The sequence below is a fragment of the Procambarus clarkii genome, chromosome 18, assembly GCF_040958095.1.
Source record: "Procambarus clarkii isolate CNS0578487 chromosome 18, FALCON_Pclarkii_2.0, whole genome shotgun sequence".
Lineage (NCBI taxonomy): Eukaryota > Metazoa > Arthropoda > Malacostraca > Decapoda > Cambaridae > Procambarus > Procambarus clarkii.
Window position 1 is genome coordinate 43,120,975 of NC_091167.1, and position 6,039 is coordinate 43,127,013.

A 6,039-nucleotide genomic window follows, 5' to 3' on the forward strand; every position below is an offset into this window, starting at 1 on the left:
GACCACCCCCACACATGGACCACCCCCACACATGGACCACCCCCACACATGGACCACCCCCACACATGGACCACCCCCACACATGGACCACCCCCACACATGGACCACCCCCACACATGGACCACCTAGTGGCTGTACAAGAATGTAACAACTCTTGTATATATCTCAAAAAAAAAAAGTGTGAAAAATAAAGCTTCAACATTCTACGGACAACACATTCCCGATTTCATGAAATTCGCACGGGTGTTGTGGTGGTGGATACGTTTCTTAAAGCATTTAACTTTGGCCTACTCTGACCATCCTATGTCCGTCCCGTACCCCAGACCATTCATCCCTTCCTCACTTCCCTACAAATCTGGGTGAGGTTAGCCCTAAGCGTCTGGCCTCCCACTTTGAACAGGCCGACAAACAGACATTCTCTGGACTTTTTTTTTTTTATGTTCTACCACAGACGTGGCCACACATTTACAATGCTAACCAGAATATATATACATTTTCTTCTGTCCTCCATGGACAGGGTTAGAGAAGTGTTAAACATAGAGTTCAAGGGTTTATTGAACACTCAACCACAGAAGGTGATTCGGTGCTTTTAAAATGCTAAGCTAACCTACATACGTAAATACATAGATACACAGATTTACGTATGCCCTACATAAAGTGTTCGATGTGTCTTTTACATAGTGTCATTAATGTGCATTTACAAAGGTGAAATGTAATTCTGATCAGCTTCCATATGTTCTTTATACACATATACATACACACACACACATATACATACATATATACACACACACACATGCATTCACATACATTTGTCTCATTTACTCTGATAGGGTGAGGTAGCTGATAAAGAAACTAGTGTGCAATTAAGCACTTAATCACTGAAGGTGATGAAGGTGCTTTTACAAGCTCAGGTTATATAGTTACATCATATATATACATTGTATGATTGATATATTACATGATCAATCTTGGATACAAGTCCAATATATCATCAAGTGTTCCAGTACTCATATAGTAACTACAGAGTTCAGCATACCTTAGCCCAGGAGGGCGAAAGTCAGTCAGTATGGGACATTCTACAATATAATGTTCAAGAGAGTGCATGTTTTCTCTTTCACAAAGTTGACACATTGTGTACTCGACATTTGGGTTTTGAGAAAGCTGCCAGATACGTCTATATCCCAGGCGTATTCTGGCCACTATAACATCACATTGCCGGGTTCTTGTTCTATTAGTCCCATATGTGAATGTCTCCTCACGATATCTATCATAATATTTAATGCTACAACTTTCAGGTCTTTGAGAATTTGTTAGGTCTGTGAGATCTTCATTAGATATTTGTTTAAGTATTCTCTTTGTCACTGCTAATGAAACACCCTGGTTGATACCTGGTTGATATCCCATATCAATTTCTACCACTGGTTTTCTGCAGGCTGACTTAGCAAGCATATCAACAGTGTCATGCCTTGAGATGCCAACATGTGATGGTTTCCATAGGAATTTAATCTCAAATCTGTTTTCTTTGGCAGCTAAAACATTCATTCGAATATCACTGACTATTTTCTGGGTGTCACTACTATGTGCGTTCAATGCCAGGAGTGCACTCTGCGAGTCACAGTATATAAGTCCACTGCCATTGTCTTTTAAAAATTCAGTGGCAAGGTATATGCCTGCAAGTTCGGTTTGAGTTGTACTTACCCAGTCATTGACGCGCTTCATTGCTGTATGTACGAGAGAAGATTGTTCAAATATGTTACATGCACATCCGGTACATCGTCCACCTTCTTCTACAGAGCCGTCGGTATAGCACTGATACACATCGTTACCCATACTCTGAGTACTTTCAGTGATGCTTTTCAGTGTTAACTGTTTTAATAATGTAGTGTGCACACTATCTTTCTTGGGCGCATTTACAAAATCAACTGATAGATCCCAGTTATCCCATGGAGTAATTGGGTGATTAATCATTAGTCGAGTTGGGTACATATTTAATATTTTGATGGAGTTGGCTACCTTGTAGAACCAATATACATAATCAGATTTCGTTCTTCTTCTATAGACCTCAGGTGAGTGCAGCATTTTAGAAAGTTTAGCTTGAAACTTCATGTGTTGTCTAGATCTACTCAATGCCTTCACGCCGAAAACTGTGCTAATAGACAAAATTCTCTCACTTATGGTAGGTAATTTTAACTCTGCTCTTATATTAACTATTCTCGTGGACTTTGGAGCCCCAAGGATGAGACGCATAGCTTCATTTTGCAAGGTTTCAAGAGATTTCAGCTCTTTGTCAGTATACAGTGTGAGATGTAGAGCATTGTAGTCAATCACAGAGCGTATAAATGATACATAAAACATTCTAGCAAGTCTCACGTTAAGTCCATGATTGACACCAACAAGGACCCGCAAGGGCTTTAATCTCTCCCAAAGTCTCCTCTTGAGAGAAGAAAGGTACCCAGGGTCGTTAATGGGGACACCAAGGTATCTGTAAGACTCGCAGTTCTCAAGTGTTCGCCCATCTATATGATAATTGGCTGGTGGAATACCACATGGAATGAGGGCACGAGTTTTCTGTACAGAGATAAGGAGGCCACATTCCTCAGCTCTAGTAGCAAAAGCATCGAGCAGAACTTGCATTCTAGGCTCGGTGGCAGCCTGTAAACATATATCATCAGCATAACAAATGACAGTGTCTTCATTATTAGTTGGAAGATCTTTAATAAGTTTATGCATCAGAACGTTGAACAACAAGGGACTGAGGACCCCTCCTTGTGGAGTTCCCAGTTCAAAGTGTTTGCTCTCTGTGCTTTTAACACCATTAAACAAAACATATGATGTTCGATTAGACAAATAGCCCTTTATCCATTTCAGTAATTTTCCTTGTATTCCCAGCTCGGCAAGCTGTTCCAGTATGATTTCTCTGTTTGCTGTATCAAAAGCTGCTGCTAGGTCGATGAAGACTGTTTGAGGGGAAGCTTCAATATGTGCGAAGTACTCAGCAAAACAGTGTTGTGTACTGAGCCCAGGCATAAATCCAAACAGTTGAGGTGACAGGTGCCCCTGTATACGATACATGAGTCGGTTAAGAACAATACGTTCAAGCACTTTACAAACACACGATGTTAGAGATATGGGTCTATAATTATCTGAGTGTGGTTTGGGGATGGGAACAATGACACTCTTTGTCCAAGCATCAGGTAATACTCCTTCACGTAAACTCATTCTGTACAACACTAATAGTGGATTACCTGGTACGTGTGAGACTAATCTCAGTAGACTATAAGTAATACCATCCTCTCCAGGAGCAGTTGATTTTCCCATCTTTAGTGCATGATTTAATTCCCATTCAGTTACATCATTAAGGTCCGACACGTCGATAGCTGTACAAGCAAGATTGATGGGTCGTTGTCTGTTGGGGCGTGTGTCATCAAGTTTGTGCTGTATGTTAATTGGGAGTGAGTCGTAGCTCGATGTTAGTGCCCATTGATCAAGGAAGATGTTTGCTTGTTCTAGTGGGCTGTGGTGCAGCGGTTTGGTTGGGCTGCTTCTAGAGATTTTTCGTATCTTTTCCCAAACTTCAACAAGTGTTGTTTGCTCATTTATACTTTGTAGGAACTCTTCCCAATGTTTATTACGTATAACGTTGCTCATGTCTCTCACCTCTCTATTTGCAACTAGAAATGCATGCAAGTCACCTTGTGCTTTGGTTTGTTTGTACGTATCTCCAAGTTGCTTTACTCGTTCATGTTCTTTAACAAATACGGGGTCAAGGACCCACTTGGGTGGTGGTAGGTGTTGCCCACTTCTGCTAGGCTTACGACCTGTTCCCCAACACACCCATGTGTCATAGTAGGTAGTAATCGTATCAACGAGATCTCTGGAGAAGGCTTCTACATTCGTTATTGTGTAATTTTGATACCATTTTGATATACAATTAATAAAATGGTCATGCAAGCCATATGGAATATTCATTTTCCGTCTCTGATGTCTATTAGGTACATCACACTGTACCTCATAGGAAGCAGAGACTGCATAGTGATCACTAACCAAGTGATTTACCAACGAACATTCCATCCTATCTTGCACAAGGTTTCTACCAATTACATAATCAAGTCTGCCTCCCAATAAATGAGTTTAGGTATCCGTAGTATACACGGTTAATCTGTTGTCATAAACATATTTGATAAATTTGCATCCATTATCGTTATTAGTACTTGTGGGTAATCTGTAAAACCTGGACTAGCTTCAGTATAAATAAATAAATAAATAAATAAGATAATGTGTATTAGATTTTATGGCATTATAAAATGCTAAAAAGGTTACACTGCTTCATAGGTAGTGGGAAGTTAAGTAACAAATTTTTTTTCATTGTTCAGTACAGAAACGTCTGTAATCTCAGTATTTTTTCTTTATACAACTGCTATTTTTTAGTTTGTTTAGCAAAGCAAAGCTCCATATACATATATTGTATGCAGTTATACAGTTTTCATAATATAAATTATACTTTAGATGCCTGAAAATGTTCGAAATACAGTACTGTATTACTAACATTAAACAACATTCAGATTTACTAACGATCCACATTTAGCGAGTTGGTTATAATTCCAAACATTTAAAGTGAGTGGACACTGCACTTATACCATTACATATTGCGCTACAAAATACTTGTTAGTAGATAAAAGATTACACCATTCACCACCAGGTGACACCATCACAAAAATAAGGCCAAAGGAGCTGGAAACTCCCACAAAGTCCAAACCACCTAAAGACACACAGAAATCACAATAGCGTGATGCATCAAATGAACAAATCCACAAGGGCCATGATGAGACCCTTGTGGATTTGTATGTGGTGGTCTAGTGGTAGTGTATGCCGCTTGGAATACCTAGAACGTTAATGTAATTTCTGTGTTATTATTATTACGTTAGTTTTTTTTTTAAGAATTTCCGAAAAGTTATTGGACAAAACTGAAATGAGTGCGATTCTATATACAAAGTGCTTAGAAGTGTATCATCGTTAAGTCACAGTAATTGGGCGCTTGGGCACCAAACCTTGTGGGAGGAAGTATGGTCCTCTTGAACAGAAGAACCGGGAGCGTCAAGGTCGCTGTGGTCACCACCTCCTTGGTGGTCGTGTTCATGTGCTGCTCCTGTAACACTGTAAAAGTGTTTGGGTTAGTTTATTTAAAATATATATAGAGTACATGAGTCACAGACAAGGATCTGAGAGGCGCCAGTTGTCTGCCTGAGATCTCACACCTCTAACCGTTAACGACCCCAAGTGACCTGAGGTCAGATCATGAGAATTTCACCTTGCTTCCGCTAAGCTCTTAATTGGAGCCGGGTAGCCTTCAAACATGCCGACGTTTAAGGAGTGGCTTGGTAGAGTGCCGGAGGCTATCTACTTGTGGGCGGAGTTAGCTACTAGGTTCCCCAATATATACTCGGAGAACTATCGAGCAAAAAGCATTAACAGACAGAACAGCAGACGAGAGCAGAGACGTCCCTATCAGGGAGGCTGTCGGCCGGCAAGGGCGGGAGTCTCTGTCAACTACAGACCCCCCCCCCTCTCTATTCAACTTAGACTCAGTCCTCGGTGAGTGAACATTAAGGTGACTTGGTCGTGTTTACATATGTTGTGTGATGATCAGGGGCAGTCAAGTTGTAGGGTTCTCGAATTCTTGGATGATGACTCACTTTGCATATTAAACTGGAACATTTTAATTGAATTGTTAAATTATGATACTTCATGGGAAATATAATTATGAATTTATTATTTAAATTGTGTTTAACTTTGTTCCCTAGAGCTTTGAGTTGAGGTGAGAAAGCCTCTGTGGTTACTGGTTTCATGGTGTAGAATGAGTACATGATAAAGATGGGAACTACTAATAATGATCTCTTGATAACATCATTTGAGAATTTTGTGATACAGACAAGTTCCATTCCTTGTCTTGTATGTAATGATCATGAATGGATGGTGGCAGCATTTCGTCTTCTACTATCTACTCTTCTACTTCTACTATCTACTCTTCTCCTTCTA